The following is a 13094-nucleotide window of genomic DNA, read 5'->3' as shown; positions in this document are numbered from 1 at the left end:
AACAGTGTTGAAGTTACCTCAAAGACCTCTATGCGTCCTGTTAAAGAGGTGTCAACCGAAGTTAGCATGCTAACCAGCTAGCCCCAGGCCTGGAAAATCGTTGGAGATTAATTTGATAGTTGACGACTAATCAATTAGGCCTAATGGTAACAGAGGTATTAATTAGTAGATTATTTCCTTGATAAGTCAATGAGCTGTTTGACCTATGAATATTTAAAAAATCCCAAAAAATTCCTGGAGAACAAGGAGACGTCTTCAAAAAGTTTTTTTCTCTGACCGAAAGTACAAAACCACAAAATATTCAGTTTACTGCAACGTAAGTCACATTAGCCTGATCAATTAATTAAATAACTAATTGATACAGAGTTGAAACAATAAATCAATTACCAGGACCTTAATTAAAAGTGGTGTAAACGCCAACACGCTCCTAGTAGTTGGGCTAGCTGCATGGCTAATTAAGCTAACAAGCTAACAGTAGCTACAGTCAGGGGATAGCTGCGTCTATTTCATGGGAGTTTAAATTAAAGGGGACTAATTCTTATGTATCGCACCTTTAAAAAATAATTAAAGATGTTTTATTAAATTAAGTTATTGACAAATGCTACTTTAATTTAAGTAAACAACCCAAATACTTCTGCCACCGCTGCTCATTCAATAATAGATAACTGCTGAAGGGCTACAGCAATACATACACTTGCTATATTGCAGTATGGTGCTTTATTTGTATTTTTTCAGTGATCTTTTTCAGTGATCTGTCTTTGTATGCCTCTGTGAAAATGTCTGCGTATTAAAAAAAAAAGGCGAACCCATATCTTGGACACATAAGCCCGGAAATGAAATGTGCTGGATGTAATCAAACATGCTAACATTAGCTAAGGGATTGTCAAATATGTTGTTTCACCTTGAAATGTGGCCTGATTTCCCTCCAGATTTTCACTACTCATTGTCTTATTAGTTGCTAATCAATCAGGAAGTAGTGAAATGATAATTTGTGAGATTTCCCATGTTTATAGGAGAGCAGTATAACATTATCCTTGCATTTGAGCTTCCTGGCCTGAGGGGAAAATGGCTGCCATGTGAATATTGATTATTGATTTAATCTGGTGAAGAAAACAAAATCCTTTTTATTTTATTTCATTATTTTCTTGTCACTTTTTAAGTAATTTTAGTTTTAACAAATATCAAATCTGCATCAAACTCCCTGTAATATCATTAAACCGTACAGATTTCCAAAAATATGACCGACAACATGACCTCCATGTCCTCTGTGGCAGCTATAGCTACAACCCCGGTGAAGAGTCAGTTACCTTAAACCTTTGGCTGAGGGGGACTCTGTAGGTCGGGCCAGAGAGTTTAAAAGGTCACTGTTGGAGGTCAAAGTTTACACAACATTTTCCTAAAGGAGGAGTGAATCAAAAACACAGTGGAGGAAAGACAGGCTGACCCTTGTCTCATTGTGCAGGGCAGAGGAGGAGGGAGAGGGGCTTTCCATGGCACTGCAGGGCCGAATACAATACCATCTTTGAGTAAAGACAGATTGCTGCTGGTAGTAGATAGAACGGCGTCGCAGTCTACCTCTGTGGCTGCTTTGTGGGTTGACTGAATAATAAATGTTGAGAGTTTTACCTGTTGAGCTGCAGTAAATCTATAACGTCCTTTTGCTTCAACAAGGAGGAATTAAGGCTGCATCCGTAAATATGCTAACACTCCCAGGCATCATCAGCTATACTACAAATTGTTTATTTTCATATCAGTCCCTGGTGATTTGAGAGCTTAGAATTGAAGGCTGGCTGGAGTTAAAAGGGGACGGTAAGTGCTGCCTGAAATGAATACGAAAAGCAGCTGGGTTTATCTTCACTCGCTCTGTGACATGTGCTGCTAAGAGAAAACAGGTGACCGAGGAATGTGTGCTGAAACCCAAACGTAATACTGGAGCTCAAATGATTTGTTGCCACTTAGGCAGATCTGCATTTTTAAAGACATATTTTCTGTTCTTATCTGATTTTTTAAACGATAGGTCTTTCTTGTTTGTCTGTGCACACATCAGTGGTTCATTTACTTTCACTCGGCATAAGAATGACATTTTAAAGCTTTAATTGTGGTTGTTAGAAGAAGAGGAACAGACTGACAGAAAGAAACCAGACAGGGGAGCTCATTTGAATGCTGCTCTAGATAAAAATATCCGATAAACGCCCAGCATGTAAATGCGACAGAGAGGCAGACATGCACACACACACAATAGATGAGAAAGTAAAAGAGTTAGGTGTAGATTTCCAGTGTAAGTATATGATCTTCATGCCTGAGCCCTTCAGACACACCAGTTGGATATATTTAGAGTCCCTAGCTGGTGTATCCATGCTACAAGGCAGACCACAATCGTTCACAACACTGGAAGGGGCCAGCGCTGGTCTGAGATCAGTCAAGAGGGGAGTGTGCATGGTGTGTGTGTCGACTGGTACGGGACAGGATTGACACCACGAGACTCAGAGGTCAGGGCCACTCAATACAAAAGTACTCAACTGAGGGGTTTTAAATAGAAGATTACTCTGTGTTTTTACTTTTAATACAAGAGTCTTGATGCACAGTTGACTGTTATGGATGATAATTTAAAAATACTTTCAATAGCCTGCATATTTATACACACTCAGATTCAGATGAATACAAAAATACAACTTACGTTCAACAACAATAAACAAGTAAATGATGATTTATTATAGATTAAGTTGGTCTGCCTTTGTTACAACCAGCTCCACCTTTACCAGCTGCAACTTTAAAGTGATTTACATGTTATAAATGCATCTGAAATGGGTTTTTTCTCCATAATGAGTACTTTTTTTGGTATTGTGAGTATATTTAGAATTACACCTATACTTAAATACTACTTAAAATAACATTTTGAATTCAGGGATTTACTTGTACCAGAGTATTTCTAAAAGATCTGAGTAGGTCTTCCCTCCACCACTGCTTGCATTATGTTGTTTCCTCTCCAACTTTCCTTGTATGCATAACATATTTTTCATATTCAAGCTTAATTATTAACCTACAAAAATGGTGCTGTGTGTACACTCTTGTCAGGCTGGTTATTTCATTTCTTTCACATCATTATTGTGCAGGAGAGCATTACAGGTTGAGAAACAGCAGTGTGGCACAGTAGCACCATCTAGTGGCACAATACTGAACCTGCCATCCTCAGGCCTATTTTTAAAGAACCATTACCCTGCTTCCTGCGCATGTGCAGACCACACAGGTGTCACTTGTTGCGCAGTTTCTGCTTGCAACATGTATTTATATTGTTCTGCCAAGGACTATGGAAGGAGGTATTGTATTTCAGAGATTGTGCATGAGGGGACTTTGGTCCCGCCTCACATCTCTTATCAATCAATGAATTGCGCCCCCTGCCGACGAGTTAGAGCATAATTCTTACAATTGCGTGTGTATTACAGTGTGCAATGTTTGCGAATCAACTCTGAGGACATTATCAGTGTGATGTAATGCCCTTCAGTGCCATCAGAGTGGTTTTAAAATAGCCTACCTGACTTGCACCACAAAGTCAATATGAGGTCTCCTGCTGCAACAGAATTGTGAAGCTGTTTTTTTAGACAAATAAATGCTCTTTGACTGCTCAGTTGATTTGGCTGAAATAAGTTCAAAGTGGTGTGCAATATCTTAAAATAATAATTAAATAAAATACAAACACATCCAGTTCATCTGAGCAAAAGTTCTCAGTTCATATCAATATGGTTTTCATTATTTTGCTTCACTTTTCAAGGAATGGATGAGCAAATTTGTTTTAAGTTATGGAGTACAGTTACAAAATAAGTGTCACGTTGTCAACAGTATCAGTAATATCAGTGCATTAATACGATAAAGGTAGTACTTCTAGACAGGTCCCGGCAGGGCCGTAGCCAGGATTTTAGAGATACTGAGCATCCTCAATGGTAGCTTCGGCCCTAGGTCCAGATCAAGAGTAGCAGGGACCCAGTGGTGTCCAGTCAGATCATGTGTCCTGACATCTGAACTATTTTTGTCTTATACGAAAAAAGTATAGAAATGTACTGCATCAATATACATTTATACAGTGAAAATGTCCTCTGGCAGTCTCAGTCATTTTAATTCAAATATAAGCTAAGGTTGTTATTTTCCACAGTCACAAGGGCTCATAACTCAATCTTCACAAAGCAACAGATAAAACTTGATTTGATCTGTTTAATTATTTTTTGCATTCAGGAGGCTACCAAATATTGATTCAGCGTCTGCTTCAGCACAGGAAGATGGAAGGAAAATACTGTGAACATCCTCTCTTTACTAAACTACAGCAGGGCACCTTTTACCTTTTGTAAGTATAACAGGCAAGGGGGACATTTTTACTTGAGCAGCTTCTTGAGGGGGATGTTAGCAGAATTTCATTTTTGAACGTGGATTTGACAATTTGAGTTACGATGAAGGCTGGAATCAGAATCGATCATTTGAGGTTGAGAAGGTCGAATGGATGTAAACAGTTGTTTTTTTTGTGATACTCTTCCTTTTATTTGTTTAAATCAATATCCATATATATATAATTGTACAAGGTAGATGTAGGGTTGTGTAGATTTATGCGTTTATTCATTTGGATATGTGAGTACATGCAGTAAGGGTATGTGTTGGTGTATGTGATAAGTATGACCTAATAGGTATGTTTGTGTCCTCTATCCTAAAATGTACTGTATTCATTTTCTGTAGATATTTATGGAATAGAATAAACAATAATAAAACAGAGTATTTTTAAAGTGTGTATTAGTACTTTTACTTTAGTATCTGAGTACTTCCTCCAGCAGTGCTAGGCTGTACTCCTATCAGCTCCATGGCTTTAGCATTAAAGTAATAACTGAACATCTCGACCTGAACGCCCCCTTCCTGCGGGGCGGGCAAAGAGCGTGTCCTCCAATCAGATTCCCCCGCTGCTGTCACGTGCCTCTCACCAGCCAATAGCGAGCCACGGATCAACAACTTTGCCGCACCCAAGTGAGATGATGGCGGAGGGGCGGAGCGACGGAGGGACGACAAGCGCAGAGAGATAAACCAACTCTGAAATCACCAGGGTCGGGGATAAAAATAGTGAAACCCGCCGTCCCGCTTTCACCGAGCACTGTTTATATCTCATCACTTCATCAAAGAGAGGGTAAGCTCGGAAATAATCGACGTGTTTTGCCTTTCAGCGGGAGTGTTTGTCCGGTGACCCATGTGTGTTTTTTTGTTAATGTTTGTAGTCTCGTTGTTTCAGTGTGGCGAGCTCTCACTGTTTTGGCTAATGTGTTGGTCGGTGTAGTCTGCAGAGAGGTGGCGGTGCACGTTTTACACTGTAAAACGAGCATTTCTACAGTTTATTGTGATGTAGTTAATTCGTCTGCTCTTCACACGGCTTCCTGTACTGAACAATAACAGCCCAGGGCCACACACACTTTCCCCGGGTGGGTTTGTACCCCCAGTGTGGTTAGCATACAGTCCGAGCAGGCCTGTGCTTGTATTATTCTGCATTTCACATGCGCACAGGTTTTGCTGTTGCTCTTTTAATATGGACTCTGGTGCTGCTCAGGTCGATGTTTCTTGTTGTGTAGGATTGTTTTCTAGTCTGGGTGTGTTGTGAAGCAGAGGATATTGAGCTACATCCACTGATGGAGCAGTTTCCTGTTGATCAGATGGCACAATGTCCTGTGCTAATTCATGTCTTTCAATCAAAAGCACATCACTTCTCATCCTGTCCTTTCTCAGTGTAGGAGGAAACCTTGTGCCACACTGCACCAGAAAAATGTCCTCATTAATCCCAATGGGACATTTTTTTTTTTACACAAACTTAAGAATTTCCCAAAACCTAAAGGGACGTCTTCCAGTTGCTTCATTTGTACAACCAATAGTCCAAAATCCAAAAAGTCTTTATTTACTTTAATACATGACAAAGAAAAGCCTCAGATCCTCACATTTAAGAAGCTAGAACCTGCAAATGTTTGACATTTTTGCTTGCAAGATGACTGAAACGATTAATTAGTTGTCAAAATAGTGGACTACTCCTCGCAGCTCTTCTTATAAGTGAAATGCAACAAACAAAACATATAATAGAAACCAAAAACTACAACAAAAGATGGATGTAAAACTTGAACCAACTCAGTATACAACACACTATATTAGAATTGGAAAAATACAAAAAATGCAAAACAGATGCATCATGATTAGAGCTGCAATGATTAATCGATCAACTATTAAATCAATCACCAACTATTTTGATAATCGATTATTTGGTTTGAGTATTTTTTTTTAAAGAAAAATACTAAAAATTCAGATTCCAGCTTCCTCAATGTGAATATTTTCTGCTTTCTTTACTCCTTCTATGACAGTAAACAGAATATATTTGGCTTGTGGACAAAACAAGACATTTGAGGATGTCATCTGGGTCTTTTGGAAACACTGATCAACTTTTTCCACCATTTTCTGCTATTTTATAGACCAAACACCTGATCACTGAAGCAAGAAAATAATTGACAGACTAATTGGCAATGAAATTAACCGTTTAGTTGCTGACCTTACCACGATGATATTATTATTATTATTATTATTATTATTATTATTATTATTATATTAACAATTCATCATCATTCAGCAAGTAATTTTCCACATATATGTGGCTTCAAACTTCCCAGATGTGAGAATTTGCTGCCTTTCTCTATTTTATATGATTGTTAATTGATTGCCTTCAAGTTCTGGGCTTTTGGTCAGACTAAACAAGCATCTGAAATATAACGAACTATTTTCTCACATTTTATAGGCCGAAAGGTTAGTAGAGTCATTTAAGACATAAATAGAATGGCGCTCAGTAGAGTGCATACCTCCGCCAAGGCCCAACAGCCCCCTTTATCCTCATCAAATTGTATTCACTCATAGATACCAGCCACCTAAATACTCCGGATCCAACCAACCAACAAATCGACCCGGGTGAAAACATAACGTCCTTGGCGGAGGTAATTAACAGATTAATAAACAATAAAAATAATTGTTAGTTGCAGCCCTAAATGTCCAGCTCTAATAAGATTGTCAGCAGGAGGATGTAGAGGTGATAATAATCTGATAGTTTGTTTTTAGGCCCAGAACAAGACCACTAAGTCGTTGCTGTGTCTGGCTTCTTTCTGAAGTCCACTGTGAAGTCCCTTCCCCCTCGTACAGTATGAGGATTAGCAGAGCCAAACTGCCAAGATAAATTGTCTGTGAGTGTGTGTGTTAAGGGACGGTAACTCCCTGGATTTGGTAATTCTGTTAGAATGAGTGAAATTCCCAACGGAGGGAGGAAGCTTAGCTCTGTCAGTCTGGCTCCATGTTGCCACCCTCCACACACACACACACACACTACACTACTGCACACTTACATACACACTCACTCTAGATACAGAGTGTTTGTTTTACTCCCACTCCCCACGCCCACACCCTTGACTGCAGTGCAGCTGAAAATGTGTTCTTCATTTCTAGTCTGTTCTCTCTATTTCACTCTTTCCTTCCTTCCTCCCCATATGTGGTCACTTAGCAGGGCTTTGTTTAAGCTAGAGATGTGAAAACCACCATTCTTGAACTTTCATTCACACCACAGAGGTCACTAAAAGATCTTGTCAGTCTACGTAGCTGTATTTCGGGTCAAATATTTATCCAGCAGAATGCTGCACAGATGCACACATGATAAAGGCCTGAGAATGAGACTATAGGGAAACTGTCCAGGGAGGGGTGTGTTGTTTCAGAGAGCAATCTTCCACCACTCGGTCCCATATGACGTGCAACAGCCAGATAAACCCCCAGCCACTGTACTTATATGCTAGCACAACACAGCGTCTGGTCTGGCCTTGGTAGTCGGCAACAGATAATACCTTTCCCATGCTGGTTGTCTCACTGATGGTGAGGTTTACATACAGAACATTTCAAAAATGCATGTTGTAGGCTGTGTCTGCATAGCTATTTTTCTTGTCTCTCATTTGAAATATATTTTATATATATTTTCTGATATTTAGTAATTCAAACAATGAATCACTTACCTTTTTTAATAATCCTCACTTTGATTAGGGCTCGGCAATATGGTCTTAAAACAATATCCAGACATTTTTATTCCATTTTGTGCCACATGATAATTATCTATATATTTTGAAATCTCCTCAAAAGCACTTCATAAATGCTAGGACTGGGCGAAAAAGTCAAACAACACGTTATTTTTGACCAGACACCTTGATATCGACCTTATTTAATGTAATCTGTTATTGATCTCCTTGATCACTAATAATCAGTATAGGCCATAAAAAAACATATTGGTTAATCCCAGATAATGATATCCAAAATATAAGACGATATAGTGTCATATTAAGATATCTATGTCTCGCCTTTTTTTCCTTAATTGTTGTAGTGTGAGCAGTGAGGTCAGTAATTACGCATTTGCTGTTGCCTCCTCATTTTCTTCAACGCTGTATTTAAGTTGCTGCGCTGTTAGCTCATGTTGCGAAGAACAGCACGACTTCTGTGTGTCAATTACTGTCTGCTGTACAAGACCATACACTGGGCAGTGCTAAAATGTCACCTAATGCATTCCTACCAGTCATAGTAGTTAGGGGTCTGTAACACACACACACACACACACACACACACACACACACACACACTAAAGAGCAGTTGCTAGTGGAGTCTTCGTCCCCAGTAATGACAGTAATGACTGGCATCCAGCTCAGAGATATAAAGAGCCACGTCTGAGTGCTTCTCTCAAATGTCTGAAAACTGCTTGAAACGCCAACTGTACACAGACGCACACAAATACACACACAACCGTTACATAAAGAGAGTTTGAGGCCATTTTTTTACACACCATAATGATCTTTTCACTGGCGATTGTTTGATTGGCATATTTTTGGAACAAACTTAATGGATCCTTTTTCAGAGTGCTTTCCTTTCTCAGAGAGCTTAGTCACGCTGAAAAGAAGTCTTTAGTGCGAGCTTCCGCCTCTCAAAAGAGCATTACGATAAAAATTGAAATATGTATAATGTACGCCACCGTGGGAGAGTGGGCAGCCGGGTGCTCCTCTTCATATAGCATCTCTGTTTTTCTCTTCCCACTGTTGGGTCACAGCAGCCTCTTTGGAGAGTGGAAACATCTGTATTCAGTGGTGTCAAGTTCAAAACATCAGTTTGCGTCAGTCATCTAAAGGAAATTCGATCGCATGTTTAACGCAACGGCATCCTGTTCATTTCCCCATCAAGTGTGCAGATGTACGTTGTCAAAGTGCGTAACCAAGAGGGGCTGTTTGCTGTCTGAGCAATTTGATGATACATATATACTGCAAAAATACTAATTTATGCCTAACGACCCTTCTGGAGTATAGGCTGTAGACAAGGGACATCCAGAGTTCTTGGTCATTAGCTTTCCTTTTATCTGATACCAGATGCGTCTCTTGATCTGCCTGTTGTTGCTGTTGCCAGGTGTTCTTAGGCCTGCCTTTTTTTCCATTTCCCATGTCAAAGCTTGTCTGGTGTTGACACTGGTTTTTCGTAGTAATCCTCTAGTAGTTGTTGTCTCCTTGTCCACAGATTGTTATTGCTGATCTTATCTGGCCAGTGGATATGGAAATTTAATTAGGATTGCTTTGGATTTGTGTGATTATTGCATCATTACCTTTTATTTCAGATATTTAGGACAATGTACTTTGTTATAAAATGTTTCATAGACAGTGGGCCTGCATGGTACGAGTAAAACCTGTGATGTGCGATAACTCTTTTCAATATCGCGATGACAATCTGGCCTGCGGTAAAGAAACAAATATTAAAAGTGCCCACATTAGCTCTTCTCTCCTTCCTCAGGCATTGTGCTGGGTCACCTCATAGTCACCGCCAAATTTACACCATTTAATCTGAGGCTAGCTGACGGCTAGCTGAGGTTTCATTGGATTGGCCAAATAATGTGAATGCTTGGACTATGTATCCAGGGCTCCATCTGATCCGGGTCAAATTTGATCATCTTTGTTCATATCGCAATGACAATGAAAATACAAATTATCATTTAGCACTAATAGATGGGTGAAATGGCTTTAAGACCCCACCAGAAGTCTTGTTCATGATGTTGGTGCAGAGATGGTTTTACAAATGAAAAGGATAAAAAAGATGCACACAGTCAGCTCAGTGATAGCGATTTATTTGAAGCTAGTAGTTTCTTGTAAATGCAACCTTTGGTCTAAATAAAGAGATTTAACCAGCTGTCTGTGACCACCAAATTAACAACAATGAGCATGTATAGTAGGGTCCAATGTTTCCATCCTTAGGCTGCTGTTTCCTTTGCTAACTTCTGCGCCAGCAAGTCAAAAAGCCTTGATTATTGCACTGACAAATCACGTCTTCCACTTCTCCCTCAAAAGTAGGTGGCATATACTGCATAAACTGTATGAATGTGATGCTTGATTCATCGTCACAACATGTTCTTGTTGCTTAGAGACAAGAAACCCCTTGGATGCATACAGTCAAGAGGTTTTCCACATCCACAATAAAATGGAGGCAGAAGTAGCAGCTTTTGGTGTGCATAAGATGTTAAATGCTCTGTGTTTTGGTCGCCCTCGGCACATAACAGAAGATAAGAGAGAGTCTGACACTTGCCTTCAGCCTTGGCTGGCCCAAAGCAGGTTTTCTGCAAAGTGTCAGTGTTGTGTCTCTTTTTTCCAGACCTGCTGAACTCTGAGAGGTGGTCAGGCTACAGTCTATAGAAGCAGGACCAGATACTGTCAGTCAGGGGCTGCTATACAATCCCCAACATCTGCAGGGTGGTGCATGAGTTGCAGCTTTAGGCACACCCTGGTTCCACTCAATAAGGGCAGGGTACTTTCCGATACACATCATTGAATGGGTGCGGTTATGGAAACCAGGGTGAACCTGCCCTTAGGGACACGGGTCATCACAAGATGTTCGATTTCTACCATTACTGCATATCTTTAATGTTCAGTCTGATTGTGTCTCTACTAAAGAAGGTTCACGTTGAAGAGATGATTTTCTTGTTGTCAATCTAAAAAAAATGTGCTGTTTTTAATTTGGTTTATTTTAATTTCTAGAAGTGCACACAAACCTCTGAACTTGTCGAAGCTTTGAGTCAAGTGTAACACGAGTAACACATTAGTTTGAATGTGTGCGCCTTGTGACACAGACTGGCTTGCAGCGTGATGTTGGCCTACAGCTGTTCTTGCATAACAGTAATCTTTAAAGGCTGTCCCGTGTTTCCATGGTAATGTATTTGGTTTCCATAGCGATTGCACTCTCAACAGGAGTGGAGGCTAGCCGAGCCCCCTGCACCTACATATCTGAGGAGAGATGAGATGTAAGGGGTTCTGGTGAGGCGGGGGCGCCTGTGGTTGTGAGATGACAACATTCAGCACAGATGGAGACAGTTCCTGCATCTATGGCCAATGTTGTTGCTACATTATCCACGAGAAATAAACAACTTTGAGATGTGGACATTTGTTTTAGCGTAGTTTTAAAAACATGCTCTTGAGATGTTAGTGCTGGATGTTGCACAGCTGGAGTGATTCAGTTAACATTTGTGGCAAGCCAAAGTGCAGCAGGAAATGAGTTTACTCAAGCAAATGCTCCTTGAAATGTAGGCGGCCTAATTTAACTCCATTACTAACAGTTGTTAATGCACAATACAGCATAATGTTTTCCCTTTTAACCTCCTTGTTTTGTTTACTCTGATACTGAGTTGTTTATACTGACAGAGCAGAAAATGTTGCACCACCACTTTCTGCAAATCTTCGGATATGGTCCTCCTCCCTCCTGCTGCTCCTCTTTTATTTTTCTCCTTCCTGCAGCTTTAACAAATACTTATGGTCCATTTGACCTGTATTTGCAGATGTTAGCAGATTTTTTTGGTAGCGTGCACTGCAGTGTTGGACTGTGTCTGAACTGACGGCAGCCTTGAGACACACAAAGGGTCCTGTTACACAATCCCTGCAGTGCTTTAGTGCATAGAGATGAGGGCCATTGTGAGCGAGTTTAGCATTAATATCAAGTTCTTAATTCTGGTTTCTGGGGAGCTATTTTTTTGTCTTTCAAATGAAGGGCCAATATTGTGAGGGGCATTTTTTCTCTCGTATTTCATGATTAGTGCCATTAATCAGCACAGGTGAACTGTGTTACAGTACAGTATTTAGACAAATGGCTTCCATTTACTTAACAAGTGCATTATCTGCATACTCCGATGCAGTAGGTGGCAGTATGCAACTGTCAGATTGGTTTGCAATCTTATTATTTTAATCAGAGTAATGGAATATTAAATCCTCTTTGCTCACTACATCTTAGCCTTTTATCCTCCGGTGTGCATAAACCACAGGTCATGAACTTCATTTTAAAATATTAAAATATAAAGTCGTTTATCGTTATCTGCTGAAAACAATAAACACCATAGTCTACTACATGCCTATAGATCTTGTTTGTTTGGTACAGACAACACAAACAAATGTGACATCATCATGATTTTTACATTAGTTTTTTCAATTTTTAGTTTAAATGCTGACTCAGTTTTCGCCTCTCCGGTGGATTTCCAAACAAGTATATTCTCCTCTCTGAACTAAAAAGGTCACCCTGAAGAATATCATGAATGTTTAATTAGGGTTGTACCGATCCGATCACGTGACTCGGAAATCGGGGCCGATCACGCCACTGAAGACTCGATCGGGACTCGGACGTTACGACCCGATCAGAGATCGGTTTTATATATATTTATTTAGTCATTATTTGTATTAGATTGTTGATATATGGGCTATTGGTGATTCAAAATAAAAAAAATAAAATGAGTATTTACTACCACCGTTTACGACATGCGCATGCGCAGAAGACCAGCACGCCAGTTTGTTTTGAAGCGGAGTGGCGAGTTGTGGCGCACCATGTCTGCTGTGTGGAAGTATTTTAAAGTGAGTGACGAGAACGATGCAGTTGCAAACTGTCAGATATGTAAATTTGGGATATCGAGGGGTGGTAAGGACAAAGCTTCGTTTAATACCACAAACTTAATTCGACACTTGAAAAACAAACACTTATTAAAGTGTTGTATTAAAATATAATAAAAA

At 39.8% G+C, this 13094-nt stretch overlaps 1 protein-coding gene across 4 annotated transcripts in view; it reads left to right on the top strand.

The window, feature by feature from the left end:
- Positions 1-5010: 5010 nt before the first annotated feature.
- Positions 5011-13094, top strand: part of add1 (adducin 1 (alpha)) — a 30984-nt gene continuing 22900 nt past the window's right edge. For 3 of the 4 annotated variants that reach the window (XM_073477595.1, XM_073477592.1, XM_073477593.1), the window contains exon 1: positions 5073-5158. The gene's annotated coding sequence lies outside the window, so the exon portion shown is untranslated. Of the gene's footprint in view, positions 5159-13094 lie in introns of all 4 variants that reach the window. The other variant, XM_073477594.1, reaches the window with a different exon arrangement.

Source organism: Pagrus major, chromosome 12 (assembly GCF_040436345.1).
Source record: "Pagrus major chromosome 12, Pma_NU_1.0".
Taxonomy (NCBI): domain Eukaryota; kingdom Metazoa; phylum Chordata; class Actinopteri; order Spariformes; family Sparidae; genus Pagrus; species Pagrus major.
Note: the sequence above shows the minus strand (reverse complement) of the source record. Positions and strands in the feature narration are given on the sequence as shown.